The following is a 23,333-nucleotide window of genomic DNA, read 5'->3' on the forward strand; positions in this document are numbered from 1 at the left end:
TGTAATGTAGACTACGTCACACAACTACACCGTAATGTAGACTATGTCACACAACTACACTGTAATGTAGACTACCAGCACACAACTACACCGTAATGTAGACTACGTCACACAACTACACTGTAATGTAGACTACCAGCACACAACTACACCGTAATGTAGACTACGTCACACAACTACACCATAATGTAGACTACGTCACACAACTACACCGTAATGTAGACTACGTCACACAACTACACCGTAATGTAGACTATGTCACACAACTACACCGTAATGTAGACTACGTCACACAACTACACCGTAATGTAGACTACATCACACAACTACACCATAATGTAGACTACATCACACAACTACACTGTAATGTAGACTACGTCACACAACTACACCGTAATGTAGACTATGTCACACAACTACACTGTAATGTAGACTACATCACACAACTACACTGTAATGTAGACTACGTCACACAACTACACCGTAATGTAGACTACATCCCACAACTACACCGTAATGTAGACTATGTCACACAACTACACCGTAATGTAGACTACGTCACACAACTACACCGTAATGTAGACTACATCCCACAACTACACTGTAATGTAGACTACGTCACACAACTACACTGTAATGTAGACTACCAGCACACAACTACACTGTAATGTAGACTACCAGCACAACTACACCATAATGTAGACTACATCACACAACTACACCGTAATGTAGACTACATCACACAACTACACCGTAATGTAGACTACATCACACAACTACACCGTAATGTAGACTACGTCACACAACTACACTGTAATGTAGACTACATCACACAACTACACCGTAATGTAGACTACGACACACAACTACACTGTAATGTAGACTACATCACACAACTACACCATAATGTAGACTACATCACACAACTACACTGTAATGTAGACTACGTCACACAACTACACTGTAATGTAGACTACATCACACAACTACACTGTAATGTAGACTACGTCACACAACTACACCGTAATGTAGACTACATCCCACAACTACACCGTAATGTAGACTATGTCACACAACTACACCGTAATGTAGACTACGTCACACAACTACACCGTAATGTAGACTACATCCCACAACTACACTGTAATGTAGACTACGTCACACAACTACACTGTAATGTAGACTACCAGCACACAACTACACTGTAATGTAGACTACCAGCACAACTACACCATAATGTAGACTACATCACACAACTACACCGTAATGTAGACTACATCACACAACTACACCGTAATGTAGACTACATCACACAACTACACCGTAATGTAGACTACGTCACACAACTACACTGTAATGTAGACTACATCACACAACTACACCGTAATGTAGACTACGACACACAACTACACTGTAATGTAGACTACATCACACAACTACACCGTAATGTAGACTACGTCACACAACTACACTGTAATGTAGACTATGTCACACAACTACACTGTAATGTAGACTACCAGCACACAACTACACCGTAATGTAGACTATGTCACACAACTACATTGTAATGTAGACTACGTCACACAACTACACCGTAATGTAGACTACGTCACACAACGACACTGTAATGTAGACTACCAGCACACAACTACACCGTAATGTAGACTACGTCACACAACTACACTGTAATGTAGACTACGTCACACAACTACACCGTAATGTAGACTACGTCACACAACTACACTGTAATGTAGACTACCAGCACACAACTACACCGTAATGTAGACTACGTCACACAACTACACTGTAATGTAGACTACCAGCACACAACTACACCGTAATGTAGACTACGTCACACAACTACACCATAATGTAGACTACGTCACACAACTACACCGTAATGTAGACTACGTCACACAACTACACCGTAATGTAGACTACGTCACACAACTACACTGTAATGTAGACTACATCACACAACTACACCGTAATGTAGACTACGTCACACAACTACACTGTAATGTAGACTACGTCACACAACTACACTGTAATGTAGACTACCAGCACACAACTACACCGTAATGTAGACTATGTCACACAACTACATTGTAATGTAGACTACGTCACACAACTACACCGTAATGTAGACTACGTCACACAACTACACTGTAATGTAGACTACCAGCACACAACTACACCGTAATGTAGACTACGTCACACAACTACACTGTAATGTAGACTACGTCACACAACTACACCGTAATGTAGACTACGTCACACAACTACACTGTAATGTAGACTACCAGCACACAACTACACCGTAATGTAGACTACGTCACACAACTACACTGTAATGTAGACTACCAGCACACAACTACACCGTAATGTAGACTACGTCACACAACTACACCATAATGTAGACTACGTCACACAACTACACCGTAATGTAGACTACGTCACACAACTACACCGTAATGTAGACTACGTCACACAACTACACCGTAATGTAGACTACATCACACAACTACACCATAATGTAGACTACATCACACAACTACACCGTAATGTAGACTACATCCCACAACTACACCGTAATGTAGACTATGTCACACAACTACACCGTAATGTAGACTACGTCACACAACTACACCGTAATGTAGACTACATCCCACAACTACACTGTAATGTAGACTACGTCACACAACTACACTGTAATGTAGACTACCAGCACACAACTACACCGTAATGTAGACTACGTCACACAACTACACTGTAATGTAGACTACCAGCACACAACTACACCGTAATGTAGACTACGTCACACAACTACACCATAATGTAGACTACGTCACAGAACTACACCGTAATGTAGACTACGTCACACAACTACACCGTAATGTAGACTATGTCACACAACTACACCGTAATGTAGACTACGTCACACAACTACACCGTAATGTAGACTACGTCACACAACTACACCGTAATGTAGACTATGTCACACAACTACACTGTAATGTAGACTACATCACACAACTACACTGTAATGTAGACTACGTCACACAACTACACCGTAATGTAGACTACATCCCACAACTACACTGTAATGTAGACTACGTCACACAACTACACCGTAATGTAGACTACGTCACACAACTACACCGTAATGTAGACTACCAGCACACAACTACACCGTAATGTAGACTACGTCACACAACTACACCGTAATGCAGACTACATCCCACAACTACACCATAATGTAGACTACATCCCACAACTACACCGTAATGTAGACTACATCCCACAACTACACTGTAATGTAGACTACATCACACAACTACACTGTAATGTAGACTACCAGCACACAACTACACCGTAATGTAGACTACGTCACACAACTACATTGTAATGTAGACTACATCACACAACTACACCGTAATGTAGACTACATCACACAACTACACCGTAATGTAGACTACATCACACAACTACACCGTAATGTAGACTACATCACACAACTACACCGTAATGTAGACTACGTCACACAACTACACTGTAATGTAGACTACATCACACAACTACACCGTAATGTAGACTACGACACACAACTACACTGTAATGTAGACTACATCACACAACTACACCGTAATGTAGACTACGTCACACAACTACACTGTAATGTAGACTACGTCACACAACTACACTGTAATGTAGACTACCAGCACACAACTACACCGTAATGTAGACTATGTCACACAACTACATTGTAATGTAGACTACGTCACACAACTACACCGTAATGTAGACTACGTCACACAACTACACTGTAATGTAGACTACCAGCACACAACTACACCGTAATGTAGACTACGTCACACAACTACACTGTAATGTAGACTACGTCACACAACTACACCGTAATGTAGACTATGTCACACAACTACACTGTAATGTAGACTACCAGCACACAACTACACCGTAATGTAGACTACGTCACACAACTACACTGTAATGTAGACTACCAGCACACAACTACACCGTAATGTAGACTACGTCACACAACTACACCATAATGTAGACTACGTCACACAACTACACCGTAATGTAGACTACGTCACACAACTACACCGTAATGTAGACTATGTCACACAACTACACCGTAATGTAGACTACGTCACACAACTACACCGTAATGTAGACTACATCACACAACTACACCATAATGTAGACTACATCACACAACTACACTGTAATGTAGACTACGTCACACAACTACACCGTAATGTAGACTATGTCACACAACTACACTGTAATGTAGACTACATCACACAACTACACTGTAATGTAGACTACGTCACACAACTACACCGTAATGTAGACTACATCCCACAACTACACCGTAATGTAGACTATGTCACACAACTACACCGTAATGTAGACTACGTCACACAACTACACCGTAATGTAGACTACATCCCACAACTACACTGTAATGTAGACTACGTCACACAACTACACTGTAATGTAGACTACCAGCACACAACTACACTGTAATGTAGACTACCAGCACAACTACACCATAATGTAGACTACATCACACAACTACACCGTAATGTAGACTACATCACACAACTACACCGTAATGTAGACTACATCACACAACTACACCGTAATGTAGACTACGTCACACAACTACACTGTAATGTAGACTACATCACACAACTACACCGTAATGTAGACTACGACACACAACTACACTGTAATGTAGACTACATCACACAACTACACCGTAATGTAGACTACGTCACACAACTACACTGTAATGTAGACTATGTCACACAACTACACTGTAATGTAGACTACCAGCACACAACTACACCGTAATGTAGACTATGTCACACAACTACATTGTAATGTAGACTACGTCACACAACTACACCGTAATGTAGACTACGTCACACAACGACACTGTAATGTAGACTACCAGCACACAACTACACCGTAATGTAGACTACGTCACACAACTACACTGTAATGTAGACTACGTCACACAACTACACCGTAATGTAGACTACGTCACACAACTACACTGTAATGTAGACTACCAGCACACAACTACACCGTAATGTAGACTACGTCACACAACTACACTGTAATGTAGACTACCAGCACACAACTACACCGTAATGTAGACTACGTCACACAACTACACCATAATGTAGACTACGTCACACAACTACACCGTAATGTAGACTACGTCACACAACTACACCGTAATGTAGACTACGTCACACAACTACACTGTAATGTAGACTACATCACACAACTACACCGTAATGTAGACTACGTCACACAACTACACTGTAATGTAGACTACGTCACACAACTACACTGTAATGTAGACTACCAGCACACAACTACACCGTAATGTAGACTATGTCACACAACTACATTGTAATGTAGACTACGTCACACAACTACACCGTAATGTAGACTACGTCACACAACTACACTGTAATGTAGACTACCAGCACACAACTACACCGTAATGTAGACTACGTCACACAACTACACTGTAATGTAGACTACGTCACACAACTACACCGTAATGTAGACTACGTCACACAACTACACTGTAATGTAGACTACCAGCACACAACTACACCGTAATGTAGACTACGTCACACAACTACACTGTAATGTAGACTACCAGCACACAACTACACCGTAATGTAGACTACGTCACACAACTACACCATAATGTAGACTACGTCACACAACTACACCGTAATGTAGACTACGTCACACAACTACACCGTAATGTAGACTACGTCACACAACTACACCGTAATGTAGACTACATCACACAACTACACCATAATGTAGACTACATCACACAACTACACCGTAATGTAGACTACATCCCACAACTACACCGTAATGTAGACTATGTCACACAACTACACCGTAATGTAGACTACGTCACACAACTACACCGTAATGTAGACTACATCCCACAACTACACTGTAATGTAGACTACGTCACACAACTACACTGTAATGTAGACTACCAGCACACAACTACACCGTAATGTAGACTACGTCACACAACTACACTGTAATGTAGACTACCAGCACACAACTACACCGTAATGTAGACTACGTCACACAACTACACCATAATGTAGACTACGTCACAGAACTACACCGTAATGTAGACTACGTCACACAACTACACCGTAATGTAGACTATGTCACACAACTACACCGTAATGTAGACTACGTCACACAACTACACCGTAATGTAGACTACGTCACACAACTACACCGTAATGTAGACTATGTCACACAACTACACTGTAATGTAGACTACATCACACAACTACACTGTAATGTAGACTACGTCACACAACTACACCGTAATGTAGACTACATCCCACAACTACACTGTAATGTAGACTACGTCACACAACTACACCGTAATGTAGACTACGTCACACAACTACACCGTAATGTAGACTACCAGCACACAACTACACCGTAATGTAGACTACGTCACACAACTACACCGTAATGTAGACTACATCCCACAACTACACTGTAATGTAGACTACATCACACAACTACACTGTAATGTAGACTACCAGCACACAACTACACCGTAATGTAGACTACGTCACACAACTACATTGTAATGTAGACTACATCACACAACTACACCGTAATGTAGACTACGTCACACAACTACACCGTAATGTAGACTACGTCGCACAACTACACCATAATGTAGACTACGTCACACAACTACACCGTAATGTAGACTACGTCGCACAACTACACCGTAATGTAGACTACGTCACACAACTACACCGTAATGTAGACTACATCACACAACTACACCATAATGTAGACTACATCACACAACTACACCGTAATGTAGACTACAACACACAACTACACCGTAATGTAGACTACATCCCACAACTACACCGTAATGTAGACTACATCACACAATTACACTGTAATGTAGACTACATCCCACAACTACACCGTAATGTAGACTAAATCCCACAACTACACTGTAATGTAGACTACATCACACAACTACACTGTAATGTAGACTACGTCACACAACTACACCGTAATGTAGACTACATCACACAACTACACCGTAATGTAGACTACGTCACACAACTACACTGTAATGTAGACTACATCACACAACTACACCGTAATGTAGACTACGTCACACAACTACACCGTAATGTAGATTACATCACACAACTACACTGTAATGTAGACTATGTCACACAACTACACCGTAATGTAGACTACCAGCACACAACTACACTGTAATGCAGACTACCAGCACACAACTATACCGTAATGTAGACTACCAGTACACAACTACACCGTAATGTAGACTACGTCACACAACTACACTGTAATGTAGACTACATCACACAACTACACTGTAATGTAGACTACGTCACACAACTACACTGTAATGTAGACTACGTCACACAACTACACCGTAATGTAGACTACGTCACACAACTACACTTTAATGTAGACTACATCACACAACTACACTGTAATGTAGACTACGTCACACAACTACACCATAATGTAGACTACGTCACAGAACTACACCGTAATGTAGACTACGTCACACAACTACACCGTAATGTAGACTATGTCACACAACTACACCGTAATGTAGACTACGTCACACAACTACACCGTAATGTAGACTACGTCACACAACTACACCGTAATGTAGACTATGTCACACAACTACACTGTAATGTAGACTACATCACACAACTACACTGTAATGTAGACTACGTCACACAACTACACCGTAATGTAGACTACATCCCACAACTACACTGTAATGTAGACTACGTCACACAACTACACCGTAATGTAGACTACGTCACACAACTACACCGTAATGTAGACTACCAGCACACAACTACACCGTAATGTAGACTACGTCACACAACTACACCGTAATGCAGACTACATCCCACAACTACACCATAATGTAGACTACATCCCACAACTACACCGTAATGTAGACTACATCCCACAACTACACTGTAATGTAGACTACATCACACAACTACACTGTAATGTAGACTACCAGCACACAACTACACCGTAATGTAGACTACGTCACACAACTACATTGTAATGTAGACTACATCACACAACTACACCGTAATGTAGACTACGTCACACAACTACACCGTAATGTAGACTACGTCGCACAACTACACCATAATGTAGACTACGTCACACAACTACACCGTAATGTAGACTACGTCGCACAACTACACCGTAATGTAGACTACGTCACACAACTACACCGTAATGTAGACTACATCACACAACTACACCATAATGTAGACTACATCACACAACTACACCGTAATGTAGACTACAACACACAACTACACCGTAATGTAGACTACATCCCACAACTACACCGTAATGTAGACTACATCACACAATTACACTGTAATGTAGACTACATCCCACAACTACACCGTAATGTAGACTAAATCCCACAACTACACTGTAATGTAGACTACATCACACAACTACACTGTAATGTAGACTACGTCACACAACTACACCGTAATGTAGACTACATCACACAACTACACCGTAATGTAGACTACGTCACACAACTACACTGTAATGTAGACTACATCACACAACTACACCGTAATGTAGACTACGTCACACAACTACACCGTAATGTAGATTACATCACACAACTACACTGTAATGTAGACTATGTCACACAACTACACCGTAATGTAGACTACCAGCACACAACTACACTGTAATGCAGACTACCAGCACACAACTATACCGTAATGTAGACTACCAGTACACAACTACACCGTAATGTAGACTACGTCACACAACTACACTGTAATGTAGACTACATCACACAACTACACTGTAATGTAGACTACGTCACACAACTACACTGTAATGTAGACTACGTCACACAACTACACCGTAATGTAGACTACGTCACACAACTACACTTTAATGTAGACTACATCACACAACTACACTGTAATGTAGACTACGTCACACAACTACACCGTAATGTAGATTACATCACACAACTACACCGTAATGTAGACTACGTCACACAACTACACCGTAATGTAGACTACATCACACAACTACACCATAATGTAGACTACATCACACAACTACACCGTAATGTAGACTACAACACACAACTACACCGTAATGTAGACTACATCCCACAACTACACCGTAATGTAGACTACATCACACAATTACACTGTAATGTAGACTACATCCCACAACTACACCGTAATGTAGACTAAATCCCACAACTACACTGTAATGTAGACTACATCACACAACTACACTGTAATGTAGACTACGTCACACAACTACACCGTAATGTAGACTACATCACACAACTACACCGTAATGTAGACTACGTCACACAACTACACTGTAATGTAGACTACATCACACAACTACACCGTAATGTAGACTACGTCACACAACTACACCGTAATGTAGATTACATCACACAACTACACTGTAATGTAGACTACGTCACACAACTACACCGTAATGTAGACTACCAGCACACAACTACACTGTAATGCAGACTACCAGCACACAACTATACCGTAATGTAGACTACCAGTACACAACTACACCGTAATGTAGACTACGTCACACAACTACACTGTAATGTAGACTACATCACACAACTACACTGTAATGTAGACTACGTCACACAACTACACTGTAATGTAGACTACGTCACACAACTACACCGTAATGTAGACTACGTCACACAACTACACTTTAATGTAGACTACATCACACAACTACACTGTAATGTAGACTACGTCACACAACTACACCGTAATGTAGATTACATCACACAACTACACTGTAATGTAGACTATGTCACACAACTACACCGTAATGTAGATTACATCACACAACTACACTGTAATGTAGACTACGTCACACAACTACACTGTTATATAGATTACATCACACAACTACACCGTAATGTAGGCTACCAGCACACAACTAGGGATGCACAGATCCGATATTGATATCGGCCCTGATATCACTAAAATAGCTGGATCGGGTATCGGAAAAAAATATATAATAATATTTCTATAATAATAAGAAATAACAATTCAGTACATTCATATCTATGTGTTAATTTGTTACATTTAGAAGTTAGGAAAGTAATGTTTTAAGTCAAGCCTGATGTTGCCTTGCACAAAATAATGATCCCAGTCTCTTCCACACAGTGACGGTGAGGCATACAGTTTATTAATTGAACAATGGGTATTTACATTTACATTTAGTCACTTAGCTGACTCTTTTATCCAAAGCGACTTACAAGTTCTGTATGACAAGTCATCAGGAAGGGCACAACTCTATCAGCTGAGTAACAATTGGTTCTCATTCTCCAACGGACTTACGACAAAAAGGGCTTTCTCTTAGGGCCATTTGAGACCTTTTCGGGCAAGACATGAATATAGACAATATATTATAATAGAATGTAAATTATATGTGTTTTATTGGGACTGTTGGTGAATTCCAAAATCTGCCCGAAAACGTCTCAAATGGCCCTAAGTCAAAGAGAAAGCCCTTTTTGTCGTAAGTCCTTGGTGAATGAGACCCATTCAAAGTGTTGAGTGCTACAGTGTTAGTATATTAGGGAATGCATTAGTTAGGGTTAGTGATATATGCCACGCTAGATCTCAGGTCAGATTGATAACCCCATAACTCATTGGTCTGCTCATCTTGACATCAAGCAGGGCCCTGCGATGTGGTTGACATTCAGAATCCAATGCGTCTACAAAATGTTGTTGTTACACCTGACCGACAGAGATAGCGAATGCACGTTCCGACCCCCTCTGTCATTGACCAGGTCAAGTCATAGAAGTTGCGAAATCTCTATTTTATTTATCTACAGGCAGTCTCTATCTATCTCAATCACCTACTCGAGATAGAAGCCTGTGGCCGCTCGATATCCCCCAGCGAGGTGCTAAACTCGCCAAGTTCTCGAGTCAATTACTATTTCTGTCAAGTTTACTTCATAGTCACTGGTCTAGTTATATCCAGTTGATATGAAATGTAAGCATAGAAGAGTTGTTAACCTCTTCTTGTTTGTAATAAACCGAATGTATGTCTAGGAGAACTCTCATTGCCTATAATAACAATAATATCATTATTATCATTGTTATCATCAATATCATCATTTTACGTAATGCCTGTTAGGCTGCTTCTCTGGAAGCCTGATGATCTTACGTCACCACCACCACCATCATCACCGTCTTCATTTGTGAGGAAAGGCCTGTTAATAACATATATATATATATATATAATATATAACCTTAGCTGAAAAGCATTAACCAGCAATTGATTCAATCTGTAGTACATGCTGCCAGTACAAATAGTCACCTTCATTGGAAATCAATGTGTTTACACATAACGTGTTTCTTCTCAACTCCTTTCTGACTGGGCATTACCAGCCCAGGCCTAGATACTTGTGCAAAGCGTATATGCATATATATACATATACATATACACATATATATATATATATATATATATATATATATATATATATATATATATATATATATATATATATATATGAATACATATCACATCTAGACACATACAGTAACATATGTCTAGATTGAAAACAGATATATACCATAAACATATGCTTAAACCTTTTACATCCCACAATTGACAGAGAGAACAGGATGTCACAATTAACCAGTGTCACTAGTTGGCTGTGACACTTCACACCCCCTCTGTCATCCTGGTCGGTCATTTTCCATTGTTTTAATGGCGTCTGTACTGGGGGACGAGATGGCGATTGCGGGGTCACCTGGCTGTGACTCTCCACACCCCCTCTGTCATCTTGGTTCCCTGTTACCCTGGTAGCCGGCGGGAAGACTTGCATCTGTTGTTCCCTGGCTGGACGGCCCGACAGGATAGGGGTCACGTCGTTGCTTGGTATCCGGCAGGAAGACTTGCATCTGTTGTTCCCGGCCAATGCACCCAGGTGTTGTCGTCTGAAGACAACACCTGGTGGTCATCTTGTGGTCATCTTGGTCATCTTGGTCATCTTGGTCATCTTGGTCATCTTGGTCATCTGGTCATCTTGGTCATCTTGGTCATCTGGTCATCTTGTGGTCATCTTGGGGTCACCCCCTCTGACCTCTTGGATCTCTCCCATAGTTTGAGGTAGGTCGAATTGTCACTTCTCGGGCGACCCCCCGGGTCCCCGAGAATTGTAGTAACAGTCCTCTATTGAAGTGTGGTTGGCCTGGTCGTGTGACCCTGTCCGTAGGCCTCGCAGGACATCACAGATACAGTCCACAGAGGACTAATTTCTTTTCTCTCTTTCAGGTCCATTCAGGGCTCTCGTCGCCCTGTAACCTGGGTCCAGGCCGATGTCTCTCTGTCTCCGTGTCACAGGATATGCGGGCATAATATCCCCTGTTTCATCGCCTGCCCATTCTCCTCCAATCCTGAGCTCCAGGAGAGCTTTCAGAGAAGGCCCCTTGCTGATAGGTCTCAGTTTGGCCTGCTTAGCTCTCTTGTTCGGTCTAGGAGGTTCGTCCCTTGGGTACCGAACTCTCTCCCTAGATCTTGATCTAGATGAGGACCTTGAGGATGCTCTGGAGCTTGACCTATCCCGGTCTTCCTCCATTTCTGAGTTCTGATCTGGGTCAGTATATTCCTGTTTGCTGTTTGCTGCGTCGTCCACTGACTCCGGGGGACAGCCCCCCCCCCCCCCGTCTAAGAATGCCCCTGGCCCGAGACAGGGCAGGTTCTGATCCTTCCGGTCCGAACTGTACTGTCGATCTCCTTGGTGTATCCTAAGGAGGGAGGTCGGTTCATTCCAGGATCGCAACATATTCATTTTGATCCTCTGATCCTTTATAGAGCTCTCTCTGCCACCCCGTTCGTATTGGGCTGGTAGGGTACAGAGTATTGGGCCATTACACCCGCTTCCTCCAGTAGTTTCAGTCCTGCTTTCAGATACTGCTATTCGTCCCGATGGCACTGGTTCAGGTTTTGTCCCCCTTACCATCGCACATTGTTCACAGGCCTTTCGGACTGTTCTCGCTCTTTGTTTGGCTTTAGGTATGAGAATGTTGTTAGTTCTCAGATATACGAACATCCTCTTACTTCCGACATGTCCAAGGTTATCATGTACCTGTCTGAGCGAGTTCTTGCATTCAGGGCAATTAGGTTGTGCACTAATCTCCATGATCCATCGGGTTTGGGGACTCCCATTACAGGGGTATTTGTTAGAGCAGAGTCCAACATAGTCAATACGCCCATTTGTTCCAATTACGTGATTGTTTCCGTCCACTTCCTTCTTGCACAGGGGGTCAACCCTGTGTTGTGCTTGTCTCGGTCCAGACTGGGTAGTTAGTGACTGTTATGTCTGGTGTTAGCTCTGGCTAGTTAGCCTGCTTGTAGATTCAGGTTATGTAGCCTCTTATAGACTCGGCTCCTGCCGATAACACTAGCCTGTATGATTACGCTGGTTCCACTTCCGTCACAGTAGCAGGACTTATGCAGAACTTATTCTGACTTTAAGTAAACATTAGGTTACTTCTAGTTCAGTTGACCTGTTACCTGTTTTCTACTTAAGTTCCGACTCTAAGTAAGCATTATGTTACTTCAAGTTTAAGTGACTTTAAAGCTCCCTTGGCCTTTGTCTCTAAGGCTCCCTTGGCCTGCTATTTGCAAGTAGTTTTCTACTTAAGTTTTGACTCTAAGTAAACATTAGGTTACTTCTAGTTCAGGTGACCTGTTAGTCGCAAGTATAATTTTCTACTTAGGTTTCGACTGTAAGTAAACATTACGTTACCCTTTAGTCGTGAGTAAACGCTACTTCAAGCTGTTACTTATCAACCTTCTCTTGTTCCTGATAGAGTTACTGTCTGCTGCGCTCTGCAGACCTCTACGTCACTTATTGTTCCAGATCTCGAGCATTAGGAAGAGTCTTGGTTGGAGAGGTTCTGCTGATAAGATCAATCTTGAGTAAGGTTGACTCAAATCTGTAACTAATTTTACTCCAGAGGCACCTGACAGCAGTTATTTCAGTTCATATTCTTTCGGCTGTTAATACCTATTCAATTAGTATACAGCCCAACTCACTTGAACTCATGTTCTAAGCCCCAGAACCTCCGATCCGTTTTGACAGACCTATAAACCAGTGACTCGGCCGCCCAAGCACCACAGCGTCCTGTATGCTGAAGCTTCCGAGTCCCCACAAATCTGATAGGCTTGTCGGATATAGAGACCCTGATGCTCGCTCTGTCCCCCTGCGTCAAGGTGCTAAGCTTGATGAGAGTTTGCAGAGTCTCAATTTTTATCCATAGGCGCTGGTGATTGTACATCTCATGCAGCTGATATGGTTGGTACGGGTGTAACCTACCAAATAGTTACTGTCAGGAAATCCCTTCTGAATGAAATAGATTACAAATTTACTTTACTTTACTCTGGTTTTAGAGAAAGGACAGACATCTTTACATAGTATACTTAAAATGAATACAAAATGCATGTAGTATTCTATGTCATGTTTCTTCCTAAATGACAATAACACTATATATTATTTCTCTTGACAGATGAGCTGTAGGTCAAGTGCAGTTTGCACTTGCTTGAGTGTCATGTGTCAGGGCCCCATAAGGTAAGGATACTATTGATTCTCCTTCCGGGCTTTGGATTCCTTCCTTTTTGCCCTCATCTCTGCTTGCTGTTCTGGGGTTAGTGCGGCCCAATCGTCTGCAGGTAGGTATTGGGTGTCGGAAAACTTCTTTTTCCCTGTTCTGTCCTTGGTTGTTTTCGGGGGGAACTCCTGGGAGGCCCCCCTTTTGTCAGATAGCATTTTGACTTGGTCATACAGCATACATTCGATACGTAACTGGTCTTGTGACCATGCTGCGCATCGGGCTGCCAGTAGGTTACCCCCTGGGACTCCTCTGAATAGCTTTTCAAGCAGTAAGCATGATCCTTGCATAGGTGTTCCATTCATGACTGATCCTGCTGCAACATTGAGAGACATGCTCCCGTCTCGCACCTGTGGGATTAGTTTCTCCACCATGTTATCCCCTGGATCTTGACCGGGGGTCCTTACTTCTCTTTCCATCATTTGGGCCATTGAGGCCCTTTCGGGGATCTCTAGTCCTTTGAGATGTCTCAACATGCGAGCTAGCGTCTCTTGTGCTTGCATCTCCTGAGCGAGCATCTGCTGCGCCAGCTTCTCATGAGCTAGCATCTGCTGCGCCAGCTTCTTCTGAGCTACCTGTGCCAACTTCTCCTGAGCTAGCATCTGCTGCGCCAGCCTCTCTTGAGCTAGCGTCTGTTGCACTAGCATCTGTTGTGCTAGCGTCTTCCGTGCTAGCATCTGTTGTGCTAGCTTCTCTTGAGCTAGCGTCTGATGCGCTAGCATCTGTTGTGCTAGCTTCTCTTGAGCTAGCGTCTGATGTGCTAGCATCTGTTGTGCTAGCTTCTCTTGAGCTAACTCCTTCTGCGCCAGCTTCTTTTGAGCTAGCATCTTCTGCGCCAGCTTCTTCTGAGCTAGTGTCTGCTGCGCCAGCTTCTTATGAGCTAGCATCTTCGGCACCAGCTTCTTCTGAGCTAGCGTCTGCTGTTCACTTCAGCTATGTAGCCTGATGTTAGCTCGGGCTCCGGCTAGGTAGCCTTCAGATAGCACTCAATTCACTTGTGGCTAGTTAGCCTGCATTCCAGTGGGCTCCGTTTTGGTCGCCTCCAGTTAGCATTCAATTCACTTGTGGCTAGTTAGCCTGCATTCCAGTTAGCTCTGGCTTGGTAGCCGGCTGTTAGCTTCTGTTAGCTCTGGCTTGGTAGCCAGCTGTTCGCTTAGACCCTTTGAACCTCCCTTACCAGGGTGCAGTTCTAGGCTAGGTCCCTTTCCACCCCTAGGCTTTACCATCCAGACTCCTCTGGACCGACAAGCCTTAGCTTTCTGCTTCCCGGCATTTTCTTTTCAAAAACACCGATCACAGAAACACTACTCGCTTACTAACTCATTCGGTTTCAGCTTATAGTGGCCTGACTGTACATTGAGCCGAACGCGGCGGCCATTCCCATGGTCTTACTGCCATATGCGATCCGACCGGCAGGTGACCCAGTCGATAGCGATCCTAGACCCCGTAGTGGTTGTTGGCCACCCAGGTAAGAACCGACGGTCTGATCCCCACCCCACTTTGCTTTGGGTATGGAAACTTTGACCGTTTTCACCCGCCTTGCCTGTTCACAGAGGTGCCCGTGCACTTCTGCTAGGTGTGGACTGTCATCCACGTACCACGTGTTGCCCCCACACTTACGTGCGACACACACGCCGACTAGACAGTACCACGGTGGTATGTTGATTCATACCTCATCAGACACGAGGGCCATTCAGTAACTCCCCAGCACTATATAACATATTTTAACGTGCCCTCGGAACTTCGCAGTCCCACCGCAGCCTGTTGAAGCCTAAGGTTCGGGGCGCCTACCCCCTCCCTAAGCTTCTGTTAGCTCTGGCTTGGTAGCCGTCTGTTAGCTCCTGTCTGGCTAGGGCCAGTTCACTTCCAGTTAGCTCTGGCTTGGTAGCCGGCTGTTAGCTTCTGTTAGCTCTGGCTTGGTAGCCGGCTGTTAGCTCCTGTCTGGCTAGGGCCAGTTCACTTCCAGTTAGCTCTGGCTTGGTAGCCGGCTGTTAGCTTCTGTTAGCTCTGGCTTGGTAGCCGGCTGTTAGCTTCTGTTAGCTCTGGCTTGGTAGCCGGCTGTTAGCTCCTGTCTGGCTAGGGCCAGTTCACTTCCAGTTAGCTCTGGCTTGGTAGCCGGCTGTTAGCTTCTGTTAGCTCTGGCTTGGTAGCCGGCTGTTAGCTCCTGTCTGGCTAAGGCCATTTCACTTTCTGTTAGCACTGGCTTGTTAGCCTGCATTCCAGTGGGCTCCGTTTTGGTCGCCTCCAGTTAGCATTCAATTCACTTGTGGCTAGTTAGCCTGCATTCCAAGTGGGCTCCGTTTTGGTCGCCTCCAGTTAGCATTCAATTCACTTGTGGCTAGTTAGCCTGCATTCCAAGTGGGCTCCGTTTTGGTCGCCTCCAGTTAGCATTCAATTCACTTGTGGCTAGTTAGCCTGCATTCCAAGTGGGCTCCGTTTTGGTCGCCTCCAGTTAGCATTCAATTCACTTGTGGCTAGTTAGCCTGCATTCCAAGTGGGATCCGTTTTGGTCGCATCCAGTTAGCTCTGGCTTGGTAGCCGGCTGTTAGCTTCTGTTAGCTCTGGCTTGGTAGCCGGCTGTTCGCTTAGACCCTTTGAACCTCCCTTACCAGGGTGCAGTTCTAGGCTAGGTCCCTTTCCACCCCTAGGCTTTACCATCCAGACTCCTCTGGACCGACAAGCCTTAGCTTTCTGCTTCCCGGCATTTTCTTTTCAAAAACACTGATCACAGAAACACTACTCGCTTACTAACTCATTCGGTTTCAGCTTATAGTGGCCTGACTGTACATTGAGCCGAACGCGGCGGCCATTCCCATGGTCTTACTGCCATATGCGATCCGACCGGCAGGTGACCCAGTCGATAGCGATCCTAGACCCTGTAGTGGTTGTTGGCCACCCAGGTAAGAACCGACGGTCTGATCCCCACCCCACTTTGCTTTGGGTATGGAAACTTTGACCGTTTTCACCCGCCTTGCCTGTTCACAGAGGTGCCCGTGCACTTCTGCTAGGTGTGGACTGTCATCCACGTACCACGTGTTGCCCCCACACTTACGTGCGACACACACGCCGACTAGACGGTACCACGGTGGTATGTTGATTCATACCTCATCAGACACGAGGGCCATTCAGTAACTCCCCAGCACTATATAACATATTTTAACGTGCCCTCGGAACTTCGCAGTCCCACCGCCGCCTGTTGAAGCCTAAGGTTCGGGGCGCCTACCCCCTCCCTAAGCTTCTGTTAGCTCTGGCTTGGTAGCCGGCTGTTAGCTCCTGTCTGGCTACAGTATCATTAGAGAGGATTCTCTTGTCTGTCTCCAGTTTTGCGGCTTCAACCGCTCCACCAGCAATGCCCCCACCACGCAGAATTTGCCTTTTAATTTGCCACTGCTTTCCACCGAGGGTCATACAGATCAATATCCTTTGTCTGGTGTATTCTAAAGCGGAAGGTTTTAGCTCCCTAGGTGCTCATAAGAGCACCTTCAATTTTAAGGTTTAAACTCACTTTTGTAGTCTGTTCATATTCTCTTGGCTGTTATTACCTTTTCAATTAGTTATAAAAGCCCACCACTAGGGACGCCATGATATATGCCACGCTAGATCTCAGGTCAGATTGATAACCCCATAACTCATTGGTCTGCTCATCTTGACATCAAGCAGGGCCCTGCGATGTGGTTGACATTCAGAATCCAATGCGTCTACAACATGTTGTTGTTACACCTGACCGACAGAGATAGCGAATGCACGTTCCGACCCCCTCCGTCATTGACCAGGTCAAGTGATAGAAGTTGCGAAATCTCTATTTTATTTATCTACAGGCAGTCTCTATCTATCTCAATCACCTACTCGAGATAGAAGCCTGTGGCCGCTCGATATCCCCCAGCGAGGTGCTAAACTCGCCAAGTTCTCGAGTCAATTACTATTTCTGTCAAGTTTACTTCATAGTCACTGGTCTAGTTATATCCAGTTGATATGAAATGTAAGCATAGAAGAGTTGTTAACCTCTTCTTGTTTGTAATAAACCGAATGTATGTCTAGGAGAACTCTCATTGCCTATAATAACAATAATATCATTATTATCATTGTTATCATCAATATCATCATTTTACGTAATGCCTGTTAGGCTGCTTCTCTGGAAGCCTGATGATCTTACGTCACCACCACCACCATCATCACCGTCCTCATTTGTGAGGAAAGGCCTGTTAATAACATATATATATATATATATATATATATATATATATATATATATATATATATATATATATATATATATATATATATATATATATATATATATAATATATTGTTACGATTCGGCATGAAGAAGGACCCAATATGTGGTTAGACAGTATAAAGGAAACGGTGGTTGCTCTTCTCAACGGTGTTCTTTAATATAGAACTCAAGGCAGGAGCAAGGCAGGGATATAAACAATACAAAACAAAAGGCACAGCGGCGCTGGCGCTAACTACAAACACGGACTGTGATACGAAAACAAAGATGACAAAAACAGTATACAATATCACTTACTGACTCTAAGTACAACAGCAGGGCAAGGCAGACGACAGCAAGGTACAAACGAACAGGTAACACGGAGGTATGATGCCACAACAGGAAATGGGAACAGGACAACCTAATATACTCAACCTAATTAACAATGATTACCAACGATCAACAGCTGGGGGAAGACACACTAGAACTGATACAATACAAAATACAATCAAAGAACACACACAGGCTAAATACCAAAACACAGAATAAGAATACTAACACAGAACAACCCTAAACAGACAACATTTGTAATAAGGACACTAATTGCCACATTAGGACGTTATTGATTTGAACCAACATGTTCAAGGCTGAGTGCATTGTCTGCAGGTGGCCGCTGGTGGCTCCCTGCCTGGGACATTCTCTCTCCCAGGCATGAGTTGATCTTGGAGCGTTACAGTATCTCCCCCCGAACGGGGGGCTACCAGACCCCCGAAAACATCGTCCGGGCACGGGCGACGCAGGAGGCCGGGACCCCGGAAAAAAACCAGGGTGAGGACCCGGAGAACTGGGGCCGGGAGTCCGAGGAAAGAACCCAGGAGGGGCATAGCAGCCAGGGGGGTGGAAAACGGGCGCAGATGCCCGGAGGGGGGGGGGGGGGGCGGGGGGGGGGAACAGAGGCCCGGAGAGGAGGGGCGGGGATGGGAACAGAGGCCCCGAGAGGGGGGGTGGGGAAGGGAACAGAGGCCCGGAGAGGGGAGGCGGGGAGAGAAACAGGGGCCCGGAGAGGGGGGGTGGAGAGAGAAACAGGATCCAGGAGCCTGGAGCCAGGAACGGAGGGTAAGGACCCCGGAGCAGGATCCCGGACGGGAGACCCTCCAGCCGCCGGACTAGGGACCGGATCCGGAGAACTGGAGCGGCGGTGCGGCGGCGACGACCCCCGGAGCAGGATCCAACGCAGCCCACGTCGAAGACCACGGCGAGGACCAGGACGCTGACCACGATGCAGAGCTGGACCAGACGAGGAGCCGGGAGTCGGCACAGCAGCCGGACCAGGTGTAGAGGCCGGGCAGGGCATGGAGACCGGACCGGTCTCGGCGGCGAGGTGTGGCGTAGGCTCCGGGGATGAGGAGCCTGGACCCAGTGTAGTAGCCGTACCAGGCGTAGAGGCTGGACAGGACGTGGAAGCCGGAGGAGGAGCGGTGACATCCAGGACCACGCCGATCGGAACTAGGACGGCACCGACGACCGGATCAGTCGTGGAGGCTCTGCCAGCGGCACTAGCCCCGCCCGCCCTCCGAGCCTTGCCAGAACTCTGAGGCCTGTGAGCCGCGGGGGCTAGGCCGATCGTGGGCCCTGAGCTAGCTGTAGGAGCTAGGCTAGCTGTAGGGGTTAGGCTAGCTTTAGAAGCCCGGCCAGCCTGAGGACCCAGGCTAACAGTGAGTTGAATGCTAGTCGGTTGGACCTGACTAGCTGCAGAAACACGGAAAGGAGGCAGATCAGAGGGTTGAACGCGATACCTCGCCATGAGGACTGCGGCCTGGTCGGCCATAACCCTCATCTCTGCCTCCTTGTCCGGATACTGGTCTGCTGCGGACTGGATTGTCTGAAACAGAAATACCCATTTAGCTGGGGAATATTTCGACAGATCTCCCTCCATTAATTTGGAGAGAACCTTCATCGTTCCCACTATTTTTCCCGATGGGTCTTGTGATGGTGGCGTCATAATGTTACGATTCGGCATGAAGAAGGACCCAATAAGCGGTTAGACAGTATAAAGGAGACGGTGGTTGCTCTTCTCAACGGTGTTCTTTAATATAGAACTCAAGGCAGGAGCAAGGCAGGGATATAAACAATACAAAACAAAAGGCACAGCGGCGCTGGCGCTAACTACAAACACGGACTGTGATACGAAAACAAAGATGACAAAAACAGTATACAATATCACTTACTGACTCTAAGTACAACAGCAGGGCAAGGCAGACGACAGCAAGGTACAAACGAACAGGTAACACGGAGGTATGACGCCACAACAGGAAATGGGAACAGGACAACCTAATATACTCAACCTAATTAACAATGATTACCAACGATCAACAGCTGGGGGAAGACACACTAGAACTGATACAATACAAAATACAATACAACCATCAAAGAACACACACAGGCTAAATACCAAAACACAGAATAAGAATACTAACACAGAACAACCCTAAACAGACAACATTTGTAATAAGGACACTAATTGCCACATTAGGACGTTATTGATTTGAACCAACATGTTCAAGGCTGAGTGCATTGTCTGCAGGTGGCCGCTGGTGGCTCCCTGCCTGGGACATTCTCTCTCCCAGGCATGAGTTGATCTTGGAGCGTTACAATATATAACCTTAGCTGAAAAGCATTAACCAGCAATTGATTCAATCTGTAGTACATGCTGCCAGTACAAATAGTCACCTTCATTGGAAATCAGGGCGCGGCCAGCATCGTGGCCCATTGCTGGCAGAAAGGATTAACACAAAGTAGTTTCCAAAAAGTTTTAATTAAAAAATACAAGAGTACAAAAGAATGTAAAATCAAAATCCAAATCACTAGCATAGCAAAAACAACTCTCTGTCATTTTGAGCAAATGAGCAACTGAGCTAAAAAAACAAAGCTTTGTCATGTGGACTCCACTTTGAAAAATAGACCGATTCCATTCCTTACCCCGGACAACGGTATCGGCCGCTAGAAGAAGGTGTCTGCAAGCAAAATCTGAAAAATCTCAATCAAAATCTCAACATCTCAAAAATCTGACTGTGTTCTGGCATGTTGGCCTTTATAAAGGGCCCCAGATCTCTTCGCCATTGGTCCAAATACAGTCATGTAATTTCTACCATCCAATCAATGTACAACACATAATGACCAACTCTCCTCCCCTCCTAGTTGTCATTGGCTGCCGTCTACTCCACTGGTTTGTAACTTAAAAAGTAATTGTAACAGTAACAGAGTGGAAAGTCCCTCTGTCTGTTATCTGTTTCTAGCTGGAGCAAAAGGCCCCAAGGTCTCTACACATTCTTCTGGGGTCCAGTCAGTATTGAGAGGGAAGAACTGGCCTGTGTAGTGTACAATACATGAATACACTTCTTGCATGAGTATATAGTATAATGTATATATAGTATATATAGTACATATAGTATATATATATATAGTATATATAGTATATACATATATATACATATACCTGTACTAATCATTGGTTATATGTTTACTCTATGCAGGCAGGACAGGCAAGGGTTAAAATGTGCCAACCTGCTCTTAGCTCGGGCTGGAGTGGGATCTTTCAAGGCCACATATAGAGAGAGCACATTCCTATGCACAGAGACTGCATTTATCAAAAAGGTTTCTGTTTCCATTCTGACTGTAACATAACATTAACATTCAACTGTAGTATAGTTTTAAAAGTGTATAAGTGTATTACACAAGTGGGAGGAAGAATATACAGACATTCATCTTAATCATATATAATAAACATAAGAACATTATACAAAGTGTCACTCGTTGACTTGTGGCACTTAACATGTGTTTACACATAACGTGTTTCTTCTCAACTCCTTTCTGACTGGGCATTACCAGCCCAGGCCTAGATACTTGTGCAAAGCGTATATGCATATATATACATATACACATATATATATATATATATATATATATATATATATATATATATATATATATATATATATATATATATATATATATATATATATATATATATATATATATATATATATGAATACATATCACATCTAGACACATACAGTAACATATGCCTAGATTTAAAACAGATATATACCATAAACATAATGCTTAAACCTTTTACATCCCGCAATTGAAAGAGAGAACAGGATGTCACAATTAACCAGTGTCACTAGTTGGCTGTGACACTTCACAGTTAGATTTTTTATTTTATTATTAAATAAATTTGATAATGCTATGGGTATCGGATCGGTACTCGGTATCGGCCGACACCCAAAGCCAGGTATCGGTATCGGGTCTGA

This window comes from Notolepis coatsorum (assembly GCF_963971535.1).
Source record: "Notolepis coatsorum genome assembly, chromosome: 9".
Taxonomy (NCBI): Eukaryota; Metazoa; Chordata; class Actinopteri; order Aulopiformes; family Paralepididae; genus Notolepis; species Notolepis coatsorum.